Source organism: Notolepis coatsorum, assembly GCF_963971535.1.
Source record: "Notolepis coatsorum genome assembly, chromosome: 11".
NCBI lineage: Eukaryota > Metazoa > Chordata > Actinopteri > Aulopiformes > Paralepididae > Notolepis > Notolepis coatsorum.
Genome location: NC_140175.1, coordinates 6,768,188 through 6,792,857, shown reverse-complemented (window position 1 = coordinate 6,792,857; position 24,670 = coordinate 6,768,188).

Here is a 24,670-nt window from a genome sequence, read left to right as displayed (position 1 = left end):
CTGCCGAGTGCTCACTGCTCAGCTCGCGTGAGTGACGTCATCGCGTCATCACACGCCTTGGATAATTTAGGAGTGAAATGCGAATGCAAGACTTGAAAGCACTACTCGCAAGCCCGCCCCCAGATAATATTTACCAATCGCAACGGCCAATTAAAGGGGCAATTCGCGATGATATCATCGCAGTGTACAGCCCTGCAGGGTTTAGTGGTTAAGAGTCAGACATTCCTAATTGTAACTGAGGGGTACAATTCCCTGACTGTATTGATAAGTATGGTATCATTAAACCACTACCGCTTTATGTACTTTAATTACTGGCCATACAGTACACGATATCTAAGTATGATGAACACTTTCCCACATATGAAATCAGGTCCACACAAAGGTAATAGTCAAATATTTAATATATAGCAAAGGGTACATATAATAGTTACTTATTACATTTATGATTTGAATGCTCTTGTAAGGCAAATGAGTACTCGTATGCAAATCAACACTGAATGTCCAATCTCTGGTCACGCAGGAAGCAAGTATACAACCTGGCTCTTAGGGAATTACAACGATGGTCACTTAATGATTATAGCTGGATAATATACTGTAAAGGGTCCTGCCGGTTGTAAGCCAGTAGGGGGGGTAGGAGAGCCGTCGGCTGTACCCGCCTGGTCAACGATTTCTAGGGAGAGTCCAGGTACAGAACACAGTGCCCGTAGAACCTTGATCCGCAGATGAATACACTTGGGCTCTCTTGTAGACGATAGCTGTAGCTGTAGCTTTAGGTCCACAACGAAGAAGAAGCGAGGCGACCTCAGTCTGGTCTGAGCGCCGTCTCACCTTGGCTCCTCTCGGGGTAAATCCAACACTCACCGGTGTTGGCGATTATCCGCTCCACAAATCAAAGCACCAAAGCAAATAGATATTCCATGCCGTATAGGGCTCAGCAGTCGTCGGGGTAGGTAATCCAATGTGCAGGTCCACTCGTCCTCGCCTAGAACTCCTCGGATGAAAGCACCACGCGTGGTCTGCCCAACCTGGTTAAGACTCTAGATAACGCGAGGAAACGATGGGGGTGCTGCTTACTTTAGAACTCTAACCGAACGATGCACCATACATAATAGACTATTATTACTTAATAGAAATACGGTGCCAAACTCTGGCAATTCAGCTATTAATTCGCACGAGGTCTCACTGCTATTCTAAGGCCAAACAGGCCGTACTACACCGCACGCGGTATCGTGGGGTGAGGCTTCACGTCTTGTTACTTAGTTGGGTAGAAGGGTAAAGGACTAAGAGGAATTCTACATTTCTTGCGCCATATTTATATGCACGGTGGACAAGTAGTGCCGCTCTGCTTTCGGTAGCCGTATTCCTGCGCGGAGCTGAGGCTAGTAAGGGCATGTCTCGTCGGTACCTTTGAACTTGAACGCCAGGGGCTTGTCCCTGGCGCCTGGTCCTTTTGTCCAATAAGAGAATGAACTATTATGGGCTGTAGTAGAATAAAGGGATATTCCGTGTATATGTACAAGGAATATACAAGGGATATCAAACGATATACAAATACTATTAAATACATATCCATAAATAAATATATATATTCGGTTTAATCTGATCCTTCACAACAGCCGCCCCCTAATTAGTCCCACCTAATTAGCTGAGCAGAGACAGATTAACCGCACTGTCCACTACTCAATGTCCGCTGTAAGGGTCAGTCAACTCACAAAGTCATAGGGTCATGGTCGTCATCAATAGTATCAGGGAGCCTTGGCAGTTCTATTAGCCTCGCCACGGGTCGGGTGTAAATCCGTCCTTGGACGAGCACTTCAGCTGCTCGGACCTTTCCATCGGCACCGGTGATCACTTTGCTTACGCGGCCAGCCGGCCACATAGCTCTGGGTAGTGACTGGTCGATGATCATGACGACTGTTCCTTCTGTCAAATTGTCTCTCTCTTTCACCCACTTCTGGCGGGTCTGTAGAGACGGTAGGTAGTGGAGTAGGAAGCTGTTCCAAAACTTGTCAGCCAGTACTTGACTGTACCTCCACATTCTTCGGCCGTTCGCTTCTTCAGGCCTGTACATTGTCTGGGGTAGCGCGGGGTCCAGCCGCACCATCAAGAGGGTGTTGGGGGTGACTGGGTCGACATCTGGTACATCACTTGAGACGTAACCGAGGGGCTTTGAGTTCAATACTCCCTCGATCTCCGTGAGGACTGTCATTAGGACTTCTTCCGCCACAGTCTGGGCCCCAAGCACGGCGTACAGGGCTGTCTTTATGGAACGTACTTCTCGTTCCCAGGTTCCACCGAAGTGAGGTGCGTTCGGGGGATTAAACTGGAAGTCAATCTGGGATGGAGCGAGGTGGGTCTTAAGTTCTGGGCCCATAGCTTGGAAGCTCTCTCTCAGCTCTCTTTCTCCGCCTTTGAAGTTTGTCCCGTGATCAGACAACAATGTAGACGGTTTTCCTTTCCGTGATGTGAATCTTCGGAAGGCCATAAGGAATGAGTCTGTGCTCATGGTTGGAAGGAGTTCGATATGTATCGCTCTGGTGGTCATGCATTTGAATACAATACCCCACCGCTTCTCGGTTCCTCTTCCTCTTTATATACAGCGGGCCAAAACAGTCCATACCGGTGGAGTGAAAGGGCTTGTCGCCGAGTCGGAGGCGACAGGGAGGTAGGTCAGCCATCCGGGGTATACTGGGCTGCGCGCGCCACTTACGGCAGTCTAGACAGGTTCGCTGGAAGCGCCGCACTGCTTCTCCCTTGCAGTATCCAATAACGATGTCTGATCTCCGCGAAGACTCTCTCTGCCCCTGCGTGGTGCACATCCTCGTCGTATTTCTTTATGATCAGCTCTGTGACCTTGTGTCGGCTGTTCAAGACTATCGGGTACTTAACGTCATCCGGTAGGTCTGGGGCTCTCCGCAGACGACCACCCACTCTGATGAGATTATGGGCGTCGCTCTCGGGGGCCAGGTGAAGCAGTCTGCTGTCTGATGGGACGGGCTTTGCTCCCTGTAGAAGGAGTTCTGCTTCTTCGTAGTCAGCTGCTGAAATGTCAGTTGTGGGCTGAACCTCTGGGTGGTGCCACAGAAATGTCTTTAGCTGCGCACTCTCTAGGGTGAGGCAATCGTCTAGAACCGGGTCTGTGGGGACGAGTGTGTGTGTCAACCCACAGAACATAGGTTTCTTGTTCTCTGCCTCCTCTTTGCTCGCCTCCCGTGGGGTGGGTGTCGGCCACTCTTCTTCGGGGAGCTTGAGGAACTCTGGCCCGTCACTGTAAAGGTTGGGACGGGTGAGGTCATCCAGGGACATTCCCCGGGTGATGACGTCAGCTGGGTTGTGTTTGGTGTCCACATACCGCCAGCTGGTTACTTCTGTTAACTCTTGAATCTCGGTGACTCTGACTCCCACGAAGACCTTGTATCTGCACGAATCAGACCGGATCCATGTGAGTACGGTCGTGGAGTCTGACCACAAGATTGTTCTTTGCACCGGGATGGTGAGTTCACGTTGGATTAACGTGGCGAGCTGCGCTCCTGCTAGGGCTGCGCAGAGCTCTAGGCGCGGGATAGATTGTTGCTTGCGTGGGGCTATTCTTGAGCGAGCCAGGATGAAAGCAGTATGTATTTCTCCTCCCTCCTCTCGGGCACGCAAGTAAGCCACCGAACCGTAGGCTACTTCGGAGGCGTCGCTGAATACGTGCAGGTCGATCTTGCATGTCTCTGGCCTCACTGTGGGTGGGAAGTAGCTGCGGCGTATATTAACACCTGGGAGTGAGCGGAGTTCCGTCTCCCACTCTCTCCATGTGGATGCAAGGTGTTCGGGTATGGGATCGTCCCAGCCCTGGTCTTTGTCCCATAGCGCTCTTACAATCATCTTTGCCCTGGTGGTGTAAGGTAGAATACATCCCAACGGGTCATATTGTCTGGCGAGTGTTCTGTATACACTCCGTCTGGTGGTCGGTATTGCCGTCGACCTTCCCTGCTCCTTGATCAGGGGTTTGTGTCTATAATAGAGCGAGTCTGTTTTGAAGCGCCAGACTAGTCCTAGTGTCATTTCTTGGGCTTCTCCTGGGATGGTCGCCATCCAGGTATCGCTGCTCGCGGCCTTGTCCTCGGGGGAGAGGCGGCGCAGTACTTGCGGGTCGCTGCTGGCCCACTGCCTGAGATCAAAGCCGCCTTTGATCAGGGAGGCGCGGAGCTTGAGTAGGAGAGCCTCGGCTTCTTCTGGCGTCGAGACGCTTTGTAAACAGTTGTCCACGTAGAAACTATTTGTCACACTTTGTTGGACCTCTTCATCTGCTGCTGGGTCCTCTGCGACGTGCTTTTGCAGTGCAAACGTAGCACAGCATGGGCTGCATGTGGTTCCGAAAGGGAGGACTTCCCATTGATAGATGGCTGGGTGCTCATCTCCGATCCTCTCTCTCCATAGGAACCGCAGCAGGGGCTTGTCCTCCTCCACTAGTCTCACCTGCAGGAACATCCCTTTGATGTCGCCGCTGATAGCCACCTTGTCCTGGCGGAAGCGTAGTAGCACGCCTAGTAGGGAGGGGCCGAGTGTTGGGCCGGCCAAGAGTTCTTTATTCAGATTTTGTGATCCGATCTGGTAGCTGCAGTTAAACACGATGCGATCCTTGCCGTTGTGGTGGACCTTGTGGTGCGGCACGTACCATGATTCGGTCGTCTGATCGGCCTCTTTAATGTCAATTTTCTTTATGTGTCCCGCTGTGATTAATTTGGTAATCTCAGCGCGGTACACAGCTTCTTGAGCGGGGTCTTTGGCTAGGCGCCGCTCTGTGTTCAATTGATACTGCTCCGTCGCCTCTTTTGTAGCGTGGAAGGTGGGCATTCCCTCTCGCCTCAGGAGTGGAGTTGCGTATCTCATAACTCTGTTGACGTTGACTCTCTTTGTCCCGTGCTCGAGGAGGGCTATAGCGTAGATATCTTCCTTAGAACGAATGTCTTTCTTTTCGTTCTTAAAGGGCATTGTCTCTAGTGTCCATAGCCTCTCGACATGCTGCAGGAGTGTGGTGTCTCCTTCTGTCGCTCTGGAGTGGAGGCGGCTAGTGGCTGCTGTTCGGTTAAGAGACTTGGCGAGGGGGCCTTGCAATGTCCATCCTAGGCGGGTCTCGACTGCTGCAGGACAACCTCTGGGTCCTGTATGGACCCGGTCTATCGGGACTATGAGGTCTGCATGGTCGGAGCCTATCAGCAGGGTCGGGGTGGCACCGTCTATGAGTGGTATAGGTAGTTGACGCAGGTGCACATATTTATCCATCAGCTTGGCGATGGGGTAGGTGTACTGCGATAGTCCTATTTCTTGGCTGGTGAAAGCATTAGTAATCCTGTACCGTCTCTCTGGCTGCCCGCTTGCTGCGATAGTGAAGGAGACATTCTCGCCCTTTATCGTCTTTAGATCTCTTCTTATTGTCCGAATAGTCATCTGGTTCTCGCTCCCCCGTAGCCCCAGCTGGGCCGCAGCGGACGCGAGGAGAAGGGTCTTCTCTGACCCGTCGTCAAGGACGGCGTAAGTGTCCATGACCTTATCTTGGTAACTCAGTGTTACACGGACCACCTTTAAGAGCACCTGGGCGCCGCTGCTGCTAGCGGGGTCAATGTACATAACACTTGCCTTTGTGCTGTTGGATGGTGCAGGCTTTCTTTTGTTACTGTCGTGTAGGACATCCAGATGGGCTCCGTCACACCGACTACACCTCTTCTTTAGGCGGCACTCGGCTGCCATGTGACTGCGCGCACATCGGTAACAGCGCCTGTTGGACTTTATCCACTGACTTACTTCTTCAGCGGTCATCTTCTTGAACTGGTCACATTGTGACAACCAGTGTTCCTTCTCGCAGTACGGGCACACCATCTTCCACTTCTCTTTCGTCGAGGGGGTACTGTGGTTCTTGCTGCTCGGTACTGATTCTGATTGGTGCATGACAGTCACCGATCTTCGGCCATCGTTTACTCTCCTAGGTCCCTCTCTGGAGCTTGGCGTGCTCCGCACGAACGTATCCAGCCGTAGGCTGCTGACTTCTCTCGCCAGGAAGTCGGCTAAATCTAGGAGGGATGGCTCGGGACCGTTAGGATCACGGTGGTCTCTTTGCCGCCTGAAGCGCTCCTGTCGGGCGGGTGGCAGCTTCTCTAAAATCCTCTCAACGTTCGAGTTTGCGTATAGTTCGTGCATACTAGGCCTGCCACGATAACACATTTTGCTGGGCGATTAATTGCCCCCGAAAATATCGCGATAAGCGATATTATTGCGACCGGTTAGAGAATTTTTTTTTGAGAAATTTATTTCCCAAAACTTTTATTTTGAAGCCCACCGCTCCGTCTTTTCCGGTGTTTAGACTTTTATTTTGAAGCCCACCGACCGGAGCGGAAGTATTGTTGTTATTATCCTAGCAGCATCTATGAGCGGCCAACTTGTATCGTCCGGTTCTGTGTTTTTGAGCTAATGATAAAACAAATGTTGAGATTGTTGGTGAGCAACTAACTTTAGGTTAGTTTTAACGTTAGCTACTAACGTTAGATGCAGCTACTACAGGCAATCAACGATGAGGAGGAAGCGTCAAAGCCGTATAGAATAGAATAGCTGTGGTGCGTAGGCACGGGAGCGCAACTCGATTACCTGTTATAATAAATTAATTCATGTTTAACTTGTCCCCGTGTCCAGTCCTTTGACTAGTCCCACCCGTTCATTGTAAACAATGATGCATGTAATTGTATTAACGTTATTCTGTGTTGTAGCTATGCTATACGTTGTATTTCGTTTGTTGGCTATTTAGCTAATGTTGTTGGCATTGAATGAGCATCAACACTAGATCTTTAATCTTTATTTAGCAGTCCAGTTTCTCCGGGCAGTAGCGAGTAACTACTTGGGTCTAAAAATAGCTAACGTTACACTACAAAGAACGCTATTTGGTTAAAAGGAGCAACACTATTGAGAAATGTAGTTAAGCTATATGTGGCGTTGCTAGTGCCCCACGGAGCTCCCGTGCTGTGCTCTGTAGTAAGGCCAGCGGCCCCCCACACGGAGTGACTGACGAGGGGTACTGGTTCCGCCTCATTAAAACAAACGCGCAAATAGCAATTAATCGCGCCCGTCAAAATCATTGCATTAATTTTAATTATCGCGGCAATTAATCGATTTATTGCTTATCGCGGCAGGCCTAGTGCATACCCTTTTCTCGTTGCGCCCCCAGCATCCCTACCAGGGATTGTACTTTTATAGACAGGTCGTCTAGTGAGCGATTGTCTGTTGCTGGGGGTAGGCGGTCAATATGCCTTATCTCCTGTATTACGTAATCCCATATACGTCCATATCTCTGGTCCAGCGCTGCTAGAGCCGCGGTGTATGGGGTCGTAGAGGTGGCATAGGCCAGCGCTATGTTGTGCGCTCGGGGCACTTTCAGGTGCTTCAATAATATTGCATACTTGTGGCGTTCATCAGCGACATCCACCATCATTGTCTCTAAGCACATCCGGAGCTCCGTGTACTGTGCTCGATTCTCATGGGTGAAGTCTGGAAACGTCGGTGTGCCAATGTATGACGCCATGGATGGCTGGCACATCGGTGAGCGTTGGAAGAGAGGCCTCCTGGGCGAGTCTCTTCTTACGCCTCTCGGTGGGCTGGTACTGGCAGGGTACCATGGCCCGCTGGTCCAGGTGCTATTCCTCGGGACTGGTCGTGCGTCATGCTCACCCGTGAGTCGAGTCGGGGGTCTGTAGCGCAGAGCCGCGGGGGTATAGCCTGGGCTGTACTGGACCTCCTGGTCCTGTGGAGTAATGTGCTGCTGTCGGGCTTGACTCTCCTCTTCTCCCTCTTCTTCTTCTGCCAGGTCACCTAGATCCTGTAGTCGTCTATTTAGCCTCTCCGCGGTGTCCGCTGTTCCTTCCTTGTAGCTGGGTCTCACTTGGACCGGTCGGGGAATGAGTTCGGAGGGGGGTGTAGACTCTCTCTGGTGGTCGAGTTCAAGGTCGCCTGCTCGGTTAGGGGAGGGTGCCCTTGACGTGTGTCTTGACGAGGCTCTGGAACCCCTTGTGGAGGGAGGGGGTGTTGCCCTGGTGATCAGCTGCTCCATTAGCTGCGCTTGTAGTCTGTCGCGCTCGGCTTCGCGCTTGGTGAGATCTGCTTCTCGCTGGGCGTCGGCCCGGTCTCTTGCCATATTCTCTTCCGTCTGAAGGCGTCTCAGCTCCAGACGTATGTGCTCTTCTTCGCTCCGTTGCTGTGTTTGGAGTCGATCGCGTTCACCCTGAAGTCGATCGCGTTCACCCTGAAGTCGATCGCGTTCGGTAGAGGCTGTCAGGCTGGCGAGGAACGCCTGTGACAGCATCCTCTCCGCCTCGCTGGGGGAAGACGCTTGTAGAGGTGAGCCGCTCCTGGCTGTACTCGTTGGGGAGTCCTGGAGCTCTATCTCCTCGGCGCTCTCCTCATCTTGTTCCGTGCAGAGTTCCACCTCTGGAGGGTTGTCTTCCTCCCGGAGCTCTGGGGGGACTACTTCTTCGGTCTTGGCGGGGGGTAAAGTCGTGTCAGTTCCCTCCTGGTCCCCACCGTGAGCTTGGTCAGTTACATTAGAACCCACTAGGGCCTCTGTGGTCGGGGTATCCTGGTTGATAGGGTCGGACATAATTTTACTTTCTACTTTTACTGTGTTTACTGTTTGTAGAAGGCTAGGTAGTTTACTGACAGCGTAATCCTCTAAGTACTGAGGTGGCTGTCGTCTACGTTGCGGGCGTTCTACTTTAGGAGGACCGTTTCGTGGAGTGTTCATCATAGGCCATTTCAATATTAATACCACTATATTAATATTACACTAATTACCCTCCGGCTCGAAGGACCAATTGTAACTGAGGGGTACAATTCCCTGACTGTATTGATAAGTATGGTATCATTAAACCACTACCGCTTTATGTACTTTAATTACTGGCCATACAGTACACGGTATCTAAGTATGATGAACACTTTCCCACATATGAAATCAGGTCCACACAAAGGTAATAGTCAAATATTTAATATATAGCAAAGGGTACATATAATAGTTACTTATTACATTTATGATTTGAATGCTCTTGTAAGGCAAATGAGTACTCGTATGCAAATCAACACTGAATGTCCAATCTCTGGTCACGCAGGAAGCAAGTATACAACCTGGCTCTTAGGGAATTACAACGATGGTCACTTAATGATTATAGCTGGATAATATACTGTAAAGGGTCCTGCCGGTTGTAAGCCAGTAGGGGGGGTAGGAGAGCCGTCGGCTGTACCCGCCTGGTCAACGATTTCTAGGGAGAGTCCAGGTACAGAACACAGTGCCCGTAGAACCTTGATCCGCAGATGAATACACTTGGGCTCTCTTGTAGACGATAGCTGTAGCTGTAGCTTTAGGTCCACAACGAAGAAGAAGCGAGGCGACCTCAGTCTGGTCTGAGCGCCGTCTCACCTTGGCTCCTCTCGGGGTAAATCCAACACTCACCGGTGTTGGCGATTATCCGCTCCACAAATCAAAGCACCAAAGCAAATAGATATTCCATGCCGTATAGGGCTCAGCAGTCGTCGGGGTAGGTAATCCAATGTGCAGGTCCACTCGTCCTCGCCTAGAACTCCTCGGATGAAAGCACCACGCGTGGTCTGCCCAACCTGGTTAAGACTCTAGATAACGCGAGGAAACGATGGGGGTGCTGCTTACTTTAGAACTCTAACCGAACGATGCACCATACATAATAGACTATTATTACTTAATAGAAATACGGTGCCAAACTCTGGCAATTCAGCTATTAATTCGCACGAGGTCTCACTGCTATTCTAAGGCCAAACAGGCCGTACTACACCGCACGCGGTATCGTGGGGTGAGGCTTCACGTCTTGTTACTTAGTTGGGTAGAAGGGTAAAGGACTAAGAGGAATTCTACATTTCTTGCGCCATATTTATATGCACGGTGGACAAGTAGTGCTGCTCTGCTTTCGGTAGCCGTATTCCTGCGCGGAGCTGAGGCTAGTAAGGGCATGTCTCGTCGGTACCTTTGAACTTGAACGCCAGGGGCTTGTCCCTGGCGCCTGGTCCTTTTGTCCAATAAGAGAATGAACTATTATGGGCTGTAGTAGAATAAAGGGATATTCCGTGTATATGTACAAGGAATATACAAGGGATATCAAACGATATACAAATACTATTAAATACATATCCATAAATAAATATATATATTCGGTTTAATCTGATCCTTCACAACACTAATGGTTCCTCAAGTTCTGCAGCCGTTAGTTCTCCAGCTGCTGGCAGCAGTCCGTGCCCCCGGTTGTGGAGCCTGATGGCCACTGGCTTGAAGAACTGGCAGACGGGCACACAGACACACACGTTGTTGACCTAGTAACGTTAGTGCCAGCTTGCTTGCTGTTGCTGTGGCCTGGTGTTTTGAAAGCGCTCCAGTCCTTACCGAGCGGTGAGGAGGATCTGATGGTGATCCGGGCTTGTTCTTAGTGGTAGAAATTAGGGATGCATGATAATTATCGGGCCGATATCAGCAATTATGATGTCATCCCGATAAACCCGATAACATTATTGATAGCTCCGATAATATATAATAAATTTTTTGGTTAAAAGAAATCCGGTGTGGGTGGATTGGGATGAAGGGCGTTGCAGACGTTTGACAGAGACGATTTGTTTGGTTTATTTAATTCTTTTTGAGGTGTGCTGTCCTATAAATGCCAAGTAATAGTTGTTTCATGGACCCACAACAGTCTCCTCTCCTATAGCGTCAAATGTTTTATCTGCTGACAAAGCACAATACCTGTTGGTTTTTAGTTCACTCATTGTTCAGGGAAACACATCGTTAATGACATTGACGGATTGTGAATTTTGTGATTGACTCAAATTATATTTATTTGGAAAAATAAATATAGTCACTTTATTTGAAGAGTCAAAACTGTTCTCTTGGCTTTGTTTTGTTCATAGTAGTAACGCTCATGTCATGATGTATGTCATGTAGGTCATATATGTTATGATGAATTGAAAATGGGGGACCCTGATGTAAACAAGACGAAAGTCTTTCTCTGGTCTGCATCCCCTTAAAAATTGTGTGTATTGAGCCGTACTGTATTGTACCCATTCTGCAATCTGTTAATTAATGTAATCAATCAATCAATCAATCAATTGTGATCTTGCGTTATTTGCGGTCAATAGAAAATAATACGCTCCTTGAGCTCACCCTCTGAACTCACCCCTCTCTCCCGAACTCACCCCCTCTCTCCTGAACTCAGCCCCTCTCTCCTGAACTCACCCCTCTCTCCTGAACTCACCCCCTCTCTCCTGAACTCAGCCCTCTCTCCTGAACTCACCCCCTCTCTCCTGAGCTCACCCCCTCTCTCCTGAACTCACCCCCTCTCTCCTGAACTCAGCCCCTCTCTCCTGAACTCACCCCTCTCTCCTGAACTCACCCCCTCTCTCCTGAACTCACCCCCTCTCTCCTCTGATACAGTACTGTTACCCATAGATCCTAACAGAGAATATATACATATGATTGGGAGGAGACTGTACATTAGGAGACTGTACACAAAGTGACGTCAGACTACACCTCCCTATTTAGGAGCAAATTGTTTGCATGATTAAAAACGATGGTTCAAACATCCGTTCGAAAAACCCTGGCGAATGTTCGAATCCCAAAAACAGGCTTGGGGACAGCTCTAACTGGAGCTGAGCTGAATGTGTTAAAATAGACATAAAAAAGTGAAGGATTGGACTTTGTGAGCTAACTGTAATACAATGTTATTTTTTACAATCATTTACATAACATCTTAAGAAATTACTAATGTGTATGGGAACTGACAAAAAAGGTGGAGGCTGCTGACCAAATTTTTAGGTGAAGCACAAATTATTATATTATATATTAAATTATATTTTTAAAACATCCCCCACTGTGTGTCAGTGGTCAGTGGACACAGATGAAAACATATTAGCATTAGGTGACAGCGCACCTGACCAGATGAAAACATATTAGGTAGGGATGCCCCGATCACGTTTTTTGCCACCGATCACCGATCGTCGTGAGCCATATCGGCAGATACCGATCGTTTTTGATTAAAAGAAATTAAAATAAATTTTATATTTTTTTATTTTTTTATTTTTTTATAAAATATATATATTATATAATTAGACTTGTACTTGTATTATCTGCGAGACATCGCCACCACGCAACAAGCTCCACTGTCTGTGTGTACTCTAGTAGCCTCCAGCTACGGCCAGGATTCTCCGGAGCTGCACCTGGACCCTATACTCGAGTAGCCTCGAGCTACGGCAAGGACTCTCCGGCGCTGCAGCTGGACCCTAGTATTGGTATTGTGGTGACCTATATTAAGAGACATTCACCAAGGTGGGCTTGTGCCTTTAAGCGTGTGGGTTGTACTGTTTAGGGGACAGGTTAAATACCACTTCCGGTTCCGGGTTAACTTTGTTGTTATTGTAAATGCTATGTGAGTGAGAAGTAAAGTACCTCAACTCGAACCACGTCTCTGGCTCGCTACTTTCTTATCGCCACATTGGTGACCCTGTGAAGAACATTTGTAACGTTAACAGCATTTAGCGTTATGGAAGACAACGGCGTCGCGCAACCGCAAGCACCCGCACCGAATGCTAACGACGCTAACATGCTACAAGCGAACATTTACGCTGCGACCGTCAAGTTGCCCGACTTTTGGCAGCATAATCCCCGGCCGTGGTTTCAACACGTCGAAGCCCAATTCCAGCTGAGAGGAATAACACAGGATCTAACTAAGTACTTCCATGTTGTGGCGGCGTTGGATGCTTCAACGATGGCACGGGCGATGATGCTGTTGGAGGATCCGCCGGCAGCTGACAAGTACAATGCGCTAAAGACATTCCTTCTGAAGCTATATGAACTGTCAGAACTGGAGAAAGCGGACCGCCTGCTGTCCCTCAACGGCCTCGGCGATGGCAAACCGTCGGAGTTGATGGAAAAAATGCTGGCTGTACTGGGATCAGCTGATCCCTCTTTTCTATTTACACACATTTTCTTGCGACAGCTTCCAGTGCCTGTGCGCACAGCACTGGCGAGTTCCCTCCTCTCCTCCACCAAGGACTATCGCGGCCTGGCTGCAGAAGCGGACAGGGTTTTCCTGGCCAACAGGCAGCAGCAGTTTGTCCATGCGCTGCTGCCCCACCAGGGCACCTCTGCCCCACCACTGGAGGCCTATACAGACACCGCGGCTGCGGTGACAGCCCGACGCCAACCCGACGATGGGCTCTGCTATTACCATGCCAGGTTTGGGGACAGGGCCAAGCAGTGTCGCAAGCCATGCAGTTTCAAGGGGCAGGGAAACGCCAGGGCCGGCGCTCATTAGTGGCTGTGGGTGCCGGCCATGACTGCAAGCTATTGTTTATCACCGACTCCTTGTCTGGCCGGCGGCTGCTGGTGGACTCGGGCGCGCAACGCAGCATCCTGCCGGCACAGGCCGTGGACACCATGGACGGCAGACACGGGCCCCAGATGGACGCAGCGAACGGTACGCCCATACGTACCTACGGCACCAGGTATGTGGAGGTGTGTTTTGGGGGGCGCCGTTTCGGCTGGGGTTTTGTGATGGCTGCGGTGTCCACGCCGCTCCTGGGAGCAGACTTCCTCTGTGCTTTCAGCTTACTGGTAGATGTTAAAAACTGTCGCTTGATCGATGCCCTCTCTTTTTCCTCTTACCCCTGCACACTTGGGGCGGTTGGGGGGGGCGGAGCTCTCTGCCTGTTGAACACACTTGCCACCGGGGACCCGTATGAACGCCTGCTCGCCGGGTTCCCTGACCTCACCACACCCACGTTCTCATCTGCAGTGGCCAAACACGGTGTGGAACACCATATTACCACAGAGGGCCCCCCAGTCTATGCCCGGGCCCGGCGCCTCGACTCAGCCAAGCTGGCAATCGCCAGGGGGGAGTTTTCCACCATGGAGCGACTTGGCATTGTGCGCCGCTCGAACAGCCCGTGGGCTTCTCCATTACACATGGTTACAAAGGCTGGCGGAGGTTGGCGCCCATGCGGCGATTTCCGTCGCCTTAATAACGCCACAACCCCCGACCGGTACCCTGTTCCGCACATACAGGACTTCTCTACCCACCTGGCAGGGGCTGTCATCTTCTCCAAGGTGGACCTGGTGCGCGGTTACCACCAGGTGCCGGTCCATCCACGGGATGTGCCAAAGACAGCTGTCATTACACCCTTTGGGCTTTTCGAATTCCTAAGAATGCCTTTCGGGCTCATGGGGGCGGCGCAGACGTTTCAGCGCCTGATGGACTCTGTGCTCCAGGACATGCCATTTTTGTTTGTGTACTTGGATGACATTCTTGTAGCCAGTACGTCCATAGAGGAGCACATGACACACCTCCAGCAGCTGTTTGAGCGGCTCAGTAAACACGGCCTCATTGTCAACCCGACCAAGTGCCAGTTCGGGCAGTCCTCCATCACTTTCCTCGGACACCATGTCGCTCCACAGGGAGCCACCCCACTCCCCGCCAGGGTGGAGGCCGTGGCCAGTTTTCCTCGTCCCCGCACCGTACGGGCTCTACAGGAGTTCCTGGGCATGGTGAACTTTTACAACCGGTTCCTTCCCCATGCTGCCCACCTCATGCGGGCCTTGTATGAGGCCCTGCGGGGCAAAGTGCCCAAGGACGAGTTAGATTGGTCCTCGGGGATGGACAGCGCTTTTGGGGCTGCCAAGAACGCGCTAGCCAACGCTGCTCTGCTGGCGCACCCCTCTCCCACTGCCCCGGTCGCCCTCACGACAGACGCCTCTGACTATGCAGTGGGGGCGGTGTGCGAGCAGTGGGTGGGCGGTGCCTGGCAGCCACTGGCCTTTTTTAGCAAACAGCTCCGCGACAACGAGCGTAAGTACAGTACTTTCGACAGGGAACTGCTGGGTCTGTTCCTCGCCACCAGGCACTTTAGATTCCTGTTGGAAGGCCGCCAGTTCACTGCCTTTGTGGACCACAAGCCGCTAACTTTCTCCATGGCCAAGACCTCGGAGCCGTGGTCGGGACGTCAGCAGCGGCAGCTATCGGCGATCTCCGAGTTAACCACGGACATTCAGCACGTGGCGGGCAAGGACAACTTTGTCGCCGACTGCCTCTCTCGGGCGATCATCGGGTCCGTCCACTTGGGACTCGATTATGCCGCCATGGCGGCAGACCAAGCCACGGACTCGGACATTCAGGCCTATCGGACGGGTCCTACCGCACTGCAGCTGGAGGATGTGGTGTTCGACACAGCTAACGCCACTCTCCTCTGCGACGTCTCCACTGGCCAACCGCGCCCTATGGTGCCTACAGCCTGGCGGCGCCGGGTTTTTAACATGATCCACAGCCTTTCCCACCCAGGTGTGAAGGCCTCGACTAAGCTGGTGGGGGTCAAGTTTGTGTGGCCTGGCCTCCGGAAGGATGTTAGGACCTGGGCTAGCTCATGTGTGGCGTGCCAGCGTGCCAAGGTGCACCGCCATACCAAAGCCCCTTTGGCACCGTTTATAGTGCCGGAGAGGCGGTTCGACCATGTGAATGTGGACCTGGTGGGCCCCCTGCCCCCCTCCCATGGATATACTCACCTCCTCACCATGGTGGACAGGACCACCAGGTGGCCGGAGGCTGTTCCACTGTCCTCCACTACGGCAGCGGAGGTGGCCCGGGCGTTCATCGGCTGCTGGGTGGCCCGTTTTGGCACACCGGGGGACATCACAAGCGACAGGGGCCCCCAGTTCACTTCGGAGCTCTGGACTGCAGTTGCGGAGCACCTGGGGGTGAAGATCCACCGCACTACGGCGTACAACCCGCAGGGCAACGGACTTTGCGAGCGGTTCCATAGGGACATGAAGGCCGCTCTTCGGGCTGCCCTTACGGATGGCGCCTGGGTTGACCGCCTCCCGTGGGTCTTGCTTGGTCTTCGTTCTGCCCCCAAGGAGGACCTCCAGGCCTCGTCCGCCGAGCTGGTGTACGGCCAGCCGCTGCGGGTCCCTGGGGAGTTTCTTCCGGGGGCCACAGCGTCCTGGTCCGTCGCCTCCCATCGAGCAGTGTCCCGGGGTGTTGCCGATGCCCTTATTCCCATTCCAACATCCCGCCACTGCCTTCCCCAGTCCTACGTCCCCAGGGACCTGCCATTGGCCAAATATGTTTTCATCCGGCACGACAGCCATCGGACCCCGCTGCAGCCCCCTTATGACGGGCCTTTCCGTGTCTTGGAGGCAGGCACTAAAGACTTTGTTGTGGACATGGGAGGCAGGCCAGAGCGGGTCACTATAGACCGTCTTAAGCCTGCTCACTTGGACAAGGACGAACCAGTTGAGTTGGCCCTACCCCCGCGGCGGGGGCGCCCCCCGGTTTCGGCTCAGACCCCTGCCCTATCCTCTGTTCCGGCCTTGGCCCCTTCCGTGGCCCGGCCGCTGGTTCCACTTATCTCCCTTAGTCCCCCTCTGGTTAAGCGCAGTCGGTTCGGCCGCTTGATCCGTCCCCCTCCACGTTGACTATTTCATGCTGTGATCTGTTCACTGATGGACTGTTCACTGGCTATTAATTAGTTGCAGTTTTTGTATTGGTGAATTCTGGGGGGGCCTGTGTGGTGACCTATATTAAGAGACATTCACCAAGGTGGGCTTGTGCCTTTAAGCGTGTGGGTTGTACTGTTTAGGGGACAGGTTAAATACCACTTCCGGTTCCGGGTTAACTTTGTTGTTATTGTAAATGCTATGTGAGTGAGAAGTAAAGTACCTCAACTCGAACCACGTCTCTGGCTCGCTACTTTCTTATCGCCACAGTATAACGTTAAATCACATTCACAAGCCCTCAGCTCGAATACGCATCGAATCAGTGTTATAAGACATTGATATCAGGAGCTATCTGTAGCTACTGCTAGCCGGATATATAGCGTTAATACAACGCCTCAGTGAATTATTTAGTTCAATGGGACATTTAGTTTTGAACAGTGAACTAGCTTGCGCTAACGTGAGCTAACAGCTAACAGGTATCATACACTCTACTAGACTTTGTGGAGCGTTTGTTTATGTCAGGAGCTATCGGTAGCTGGCCGGCTAGATACCGTTCGGTTAGACAATGCCTCATCATGTTAGGGCTGGGCGATATAACGATAACGATAAATATTGCGATATATTTTAATAATCGATATCGAATATCGAAATTAAAAAAAAATCGAAAAATCGTTTTTTTTTATATATTTTTTTTACCTGCACCAGGGCAGTTTTAAAACCAGAGGTGGTGGACAGACTTGTCTTTCTTGCCTGCAACTTAAAGTAATGGCTTTGCTTGTCCAAATGACAATACTGACCAAATTGAGATTTATTTTTCTCTTGTCCATTTATTTTGTTTGCTTTCTAATTTAAAATACAGTTTGAAACCGTCTGTACACAGTAGGCTATGTGTGCTAGCAGAACTAGACTCCAGTCACGAGTCACGGTGCACATCCACCAAAAAAGCGCCAAAAGATCAAAAATAAACGAGCAGAGCCAGAACTGTTCAACTCCCCTGGAGCCACAGCCAGCAGAGAAGCCTGTTTACCTTCGCTTTTAAACCAGCTGCAGCCTGAGAACTGGAGTGTGAGGGGATGTAACACTAAAGATGGCGGCAATGACAAAGAATTGCTGCAAAATAAATATACATCTGTTGTTAAATTAACTTTAATTTTTTTTTAACAATTCGATAATTATCGATATCGAGAAATATGATAACATTATCATATCGTTATTGCGATATGATTTTTTTCCATATCGCCCAGCCCTACATCATGTATTAAACTAAAAGTGAATAGTTGACTGGGTCATTTTGTAACGGTAGCTAAGCTAACGTTAGCTCATGGAGACGCAGTCCTCCCGTGTCCCGTCCCACTAGAGTAGACCACTACTAGACAGACCCGTGTTTACATGCGTGCTGGAGGGATGAGCAGACGCCGCACCACCCGGTGTTGAAACAGAACTCAGCGACAGCGAGTGAAATCGGTTTTGACGATCGGCGAAAATAAAGCATTATCACTGATCACCGATCGCATATTTATACTGAGTATCGGCCGATAACGATCGGTGGCCGATCGATCGGGGCATCCCTAATATTAGGTGACCGCGCACCTGACCAGATGAAATCATATTAGGTGACAGCGCACCTGACCAGATGAAATCATATTAGGTGACAGCGCACCTGATCAGATCAAAACATATTAGGTGACAGCGCACCTGACCAGATCAAAACATATTAGGTGAAGGTGACAAGGAAGCCACAGACTCATACCCCCCGACACTCAACTAACCGCCTCGGACAGTCCTTCATACCAGTGGCCATCAGGCTCCACAACAGTGGGCAGGGACTGTTGCCAGACATCGACCTAGAACTAATAGGAACCCAAGTAGGACAATAACACTACCGTATGCATACTGTACCTTATGTGGATACTGTGATACTGTGAATAATGTATATTTCAGTTAGTTAGATAGTAAATTATATTGACCTATTTGTTTACACTGCTTGTGTTGTTTTTACTACCTGTACCCCCCCCCCTCCCCATGCTGCTATGATGCCTGAATTTCCCCAAGGGGATCAATAAAGGAATATCTTATCTTATCTTAAAAGGAAAGATGAAATTACCTACCTGGGTTCCATCCTATAGAGGCAAATCTTTCCTGTGACAAAATGGGATCCAATGTAATAAAACTAAGTCAACCAACGAACTAGATTCCTGTACCGGATCTCCTCTCTGGTAAACAAGAATACCTTGAAGACTCTTAACAGGAGCACTCATTCAAGGGTACTACGACTATGCTTGCACCTCATGGTACCAAAGCACCTCAAAGGCACTAAAAACAAGATTACAAACATCACAAAACAAACTGGTCAGACTACTGCTTGACCTTACTCCTAAAACCCACCTCACCCCTGCCCACTTTGACAACCTAGGATGGCTTAGAGTAGACGACAGAGTACAGCAACTTGCAATGGGCCTGGTCTACAACACTACACCACTAAGATACCCATGTGCATGTCGAAATACTTCCCAAATTCAGTGAATACCACGACCACAACACCAGAGGGAGTTCCACAAATCATGTTCAACCCAGATAAAATCATTTAAAAAGTTTAAAAAATAATAATAACAAAAAAAAATTATAACTTTCTTTTTAATAAAAGAAAAATCGTCATAACTTAGAAATGAGATTGCATAGGTCTATGAATCGATATCGCGATTCTGTTTCGATTAATTGCCCAGCCCTACTGTACAGTAAATTAGCTTGGTGATCATCATTGTGATGTAGGCTAAGCTGGCTAGCTACTGTTAGCATACAAGCTTTTACAAACACTATACTTACTTTTTCATCCACCACTTTTTTTCTGATCCAGATGCATAAGTCCACTTCTTCATGTTGCTCAGTTGCTGGTTTATACTTCGGTCCTAATGTTGGCGCAAAGTTTAATTTAGCCTACTGTGTTGTTATAGCTGTACAGCTTACTAAACTACTAGCTTGCTCTTTCAATGCTGCCTTGCACACAGTCAAACCAGTCCAGCTGCAGTTCCGTAGGTTAGGTTTAGCTGGGGCCAATCTCAAGTTTCTCAAGTTTCTTTATTAGTTGTCATACAGAAGTACAGAATACTTTTATACAAAATGCTTCTTTCTGTTACATTTTGTATAAAAGTATTCTGTACTTCTGTATGACAACTAATAAAGAAACTTGAGAAACTTGAGATTGGCCTCAGCTAAACCTAACCTACGGAACTGCAGCTGGACTGTTTTGACTGTGCAATGCAGCAATCTCTGATTGGATTTGAAGGTTGTCAATCATTCAACCCGCGTTCGTGGGTGGCTGAGGCAAATCTGCACAGACGGTGCTTAGATGACTCAAATAGCCTATTTTGATTGGATAATAGAATGAAAAGAACTGCCTGTGCAGTGAAAGTTTCACTTAGTGATTGACAGCTAGCCATGACTGACTGCAGCCCTGACCAAAGAGCTCAGAGCTGTCACTTTTGGCCATTTTTGAAGAAATAAAATTCACTGGCATTTCTTTGTACAGAGGAAAATATTTCTAATAAATAAAAAAAATAATAATAATTAAAAAAATATATAATTATATATATATGTAAATTAATAATAATTATGAATTATGAGTGAATTTGTGTTTCACGTGTTGTCATAGAGAAACCTCCACTGTGGTAAAGGTAACGCTTAAAATGTATTATTGCAGCGGCAAAAGGCGCAGTGAAAATGTTGGGTGCTCCTAAATTATGTGCTGGTGCACCTAACGTCATGGTGCCCAAGTGCGTCCACCTTCTTATAGGATTCTATCACATTTGCATAACAATAGCGAATATTACGTACCTTGCGCCGTTTTCATTGGAGTTTTTTACAAAACAACGCTGTTTTATTTGTCCTATATATGCGGATATCATTTAAAAACTTAAATTGTACCATTTTAGTTCCCTTTAGACAACAAACATAATGCTAATGATGCACTTTAATTATGATAATTAGGTGGCCATTCACGGTCACTGTACTGAGGTGACGTGAGGGCGCATTCATAGTTTAACGCTCCTGTGTTCAGATCGCATTTTCATCACCTTTTACTGACCTGCTGACCTGTGAACTGTGAAAAAAGATCTTGGAAAATGGAGTTCTTTTGTTTGAACCTGTTTTCATCCTTTAAAATCAATGCTGCCATTAGAGCTGCCGCGATAACCGCATTACCGCGGTATCGCTGTTACATCACGCCCACCGCAGAGTTAGGCTGAATACCGCATCACCGCTTTTTTTATAATAATAATAAAGTTCCCTGCTCTCGTTGGGCTTGCGGCTCTGCAGATATACCCTACTCCTCTGTCGAGGTTCCAAGCGACCCTATTGGGTAGAAGTGGTACCAGAAAAGTCACGTGAAACACTGCAGACCACTGATTGGTCAGAAGAGAGACGCGTCACACGTTGTAGCGTCCTGCACAAAAGCAGAACGCCGCCATCTTTACTGGCTCGCTAAGTAAGGATTCATTCAGGATTTGTTTGCAACAGGACCGTGCAATAAACAAAAAATAGGGATGCCCCGATCGATCGGCCACCGATCGTTATCGGCCGATAATCAGTATAAATATGCGATCGGGGAATTCCGATAATTAGTCATATTCGCCGATCGCGGAAACTGATCAAGTGGATATCTCACTCGCTTGTCTCAGACGCACAGGACCTGCAAACTGCTCCTCCTCCCTAGCCCCGCCCGTACCCGTGTAGAGTTTGTAAACACAGAGGAGGCGGACCTCCTCTGCTGAGTCTAGATAGTGCATTCGACCTGAGCTAACGTTAGCTACCTAGCTATCGTTACTGTTTAAACAAAATTACCCAGTCAACTATTCACTTTTAGTAGGCATTGTCTAACGGTATTTAGCCGGCTAGCTACCGATAGCTCCTGATATCAACAAATGCTCCAGCAAGTCTTGTAGTGCATGTTGATACCTCCGTTAGCTCGCGTTAGCTGACGTTAATTCACTGTTCAAAACGAAATGTCCGATTGAACTAAATAGTTGTCTTAACGTCATCTAGCCGGCTAGCAGTAGCTACAGATAGCTCCTGATATCAATGTCTTATAACATTGATTGAATGCGTATTCAGACAGTGGAGCTGTTTGCAGATAGCGAGCAAAAGGATTCTCCGGCGCTGCAGCGGGACCCCATTGGTAACGTTAAGTGCTTTGGTCATTTCACATTCAGCAAGCCCTCAGCTCGAATACGCATTCAATCAATGTTATAAGACATTGATATCAGGAGCTATCTGTAGCTACTGCTAGCCGGCTAGATGACGTTAAGACAACTATTTAGTTCAATCGGACATTTCGTTTTGAACAGTGAATTAACGTCAGCTAACGCGAGCTAACGGAGGTATCAACATGCACTACAAGACTTGCTGGAGCATTTGTTGATATCAGGAGGAGCTACTAGAGTACACACAGACAGTGGAGCTGTTTGCAGATAGCGAGCATTTTGACTTGTTGCGTGGTGGCGATGTCTCGCAGATAATACAAGTACAAGTCTAATTATATAATATATATATTTTATTAAAAAAAAAAAAAAAAAAAAAACTTTTTATATAAAATAATTTTTAATTTCTTTCTAATCAAAAACGATCGTTATCGGATCGGTATCGGCCGATATGGCTCACGACGATCGGTGATCGGTATCGGTGGCAAAAAACGTGATCGGGGCATCCCTAACAAAAAAGGATGGATTCACTGTGTATTCTGCCTCATTTATTGATGAAACAAAACCGACATCAACCCATGAATTTACCACCGAGCGGAGAGTTTAGTGTCACAAAAATATCGCTGATGTGTTAAACTTGTTGTTGTTGTTGCTAACGTCAGCAGATAGACACGAGAGGTAACGTTAAACCTGGGTTGCTTTGTAGAATAGACACTAAGAGGTGACGTTAGCTTTAGCAGAATAGACACAACGAGAGTCTGGTTAATGTTGTTATTGATTGATTGATTGATTGAAACTGTGTTAAAGTCTGGCTTGCTGCAAGCCCTCGGACATAGCTATGCTCACAGAGCTTTCAGTGTACACAAGCGTCCCCACACGGAGACAAACCGAGTAGTACCTGCAGTGGAAAAGGAACGAAGTACCATGTACCTAAAGCGGGTCGAGTCGAGTAGGTAATATGCAGTAGCCATTAGACTAGAGGCAGGCTATATGCTATAAAGAGTAGAAAAAAAAAATGCTTTCAAACTTTTTTTTTTTTTTTATTGCGGTAATACCGTCCACGGTAGGAAATATTTCGCAAATTTGTGCGGTAAGGAAAACATCAATACCGCGGCAGCTCTAGCTGCCATCTACTGTTAACTGGAAGGTAGTGTATAAAGCGTTTGTCTACCATCTCATCTCAGGAGCAAACAACATCCCCATTTTATTTGTCTAACAAACAAAATATTAATCACAATCACTTGTCACATTAACATTTGAGAGTACATGTATTTTCAACAAAAATATGACAAATTTAACACAACAGCCAACACTTTTTAACATTTTATAAACAATATATAAAAAATATAATAAACATAACTTAGAACAATATCAACTATTTACAGCACACCATACATATTTATACATTTTTTCATTCATACACTCCTCTTCTGCGGCTGTGGAGAGAGCCGCCACGCGGGGTACGGGAGGAGGTTGTGGGAGTCCTTGATGTTTCAGCCCGCTGCCGCTGTCGGTCTGCCCTGGCCAGAGCTCCTGCCTCGGCGCGGGCGGCGCGGTCCTCTGTCTCGTCGATGGCATACGTCATCTCCTGGGCGGTGAGCAGGCGGGCCTTGGTGGTGTTCCTCCTGACCTTTCCAGATATTCGGGTGAACTCTTGAGGCAGGCCAGGACCGTGATGTGTTCCCTGGTTCCCTGGGCCTGCCTGTAGGCGTGCTTCGTCCCACGGGGCACAACGACCTTCCTCCGGTTGGAGTCCATCTGAAATCCTGTCTCGTCACAGTTGTAAATATGACAGGGTTTCTCCCTCAGCCCATGTTCCTCCAAGGTGGTGGTGAGGAGCTTGAAGTAGTCTTCTATGGCCCCCCTCTTGGCGCAGGCTGCCCTCCCACGGTCAATGGTGTCCTGGATCAGGCTGGACTTAGGGACCTCGAACGTGGCTGCCCGCCTCGCACTCCACCTGCCTGCTCTGACCTCTGCAACGGCCTGGTCCATGGCCTCCGGGGCCCACAGACGCACCTTCCTCTCCCTCTTCCGCATTTGCCGGATATTAGGAATGCTCTGCAAACACACAAAAATATTTTAAACAAGAAAGTAAAATAATATGAACTTTATTATTATTGTACGACTGACGAGTTTATTTTATTTGATTTATTTAGCACATTATTTAAAAAAAAGTGCTAGGAGGGAACTTACTGTATGTGAGTGATTTATGATGAAATTAAATTAGATTTGAATTGTTTTTTGAATATGGATAAGGAGGTTGTTGACCTCAATGATGAATTTAGTTTATTGCTATGGTTTGTTGGATATGAGTGAAATTCTGATGAAAAGATGAAGAACAATGGAAGGTATCAAGAAGATCTTGCCTATTGTTAATGAACTTGAATATGAATGAGCATGAAACCAAAATGATTATGCCGAAATATTACCAGACATGCAAACACACACACACAACCTTACCTTCACCCAGTTCAGCATGGCAGCCTCACACACACACACCTCCATTCACCTGTAGAGAAACAAACAAGCACACACACAAACCTACCGTGTCTGCTGTGCTGTCTCTGGACTTTGTCACTCTGTCTGTCTATGCTTCAGATGTTTTTTATACAGAGATTGAGAGAGAGAGAGAGAGAGAAAACCAGTTCATTATTTTCCCCGCGACAATTATTGTTCTCCCTTCGATTATTTTCGCGCAACCTCAGTTCATCACTACCTGGTCACCCTACTTCAGACAAACTTAGATCTCTTTTCTCTTATTAAGAAGATTACAAATGTACAACACATTTCGTCGGACAAAACACTGGCTATATATGCTAGCAACATAAACAAACGATCTGACTTCATCTTGGGGCGAGTGGGAGTTCATGTTTAAGGAACAGGATGCTACTTTTACTTGGGAAACAGCGTCGCCCCGAACACATTCGAACAATTATAACGTTGCAGTGGTACAAAC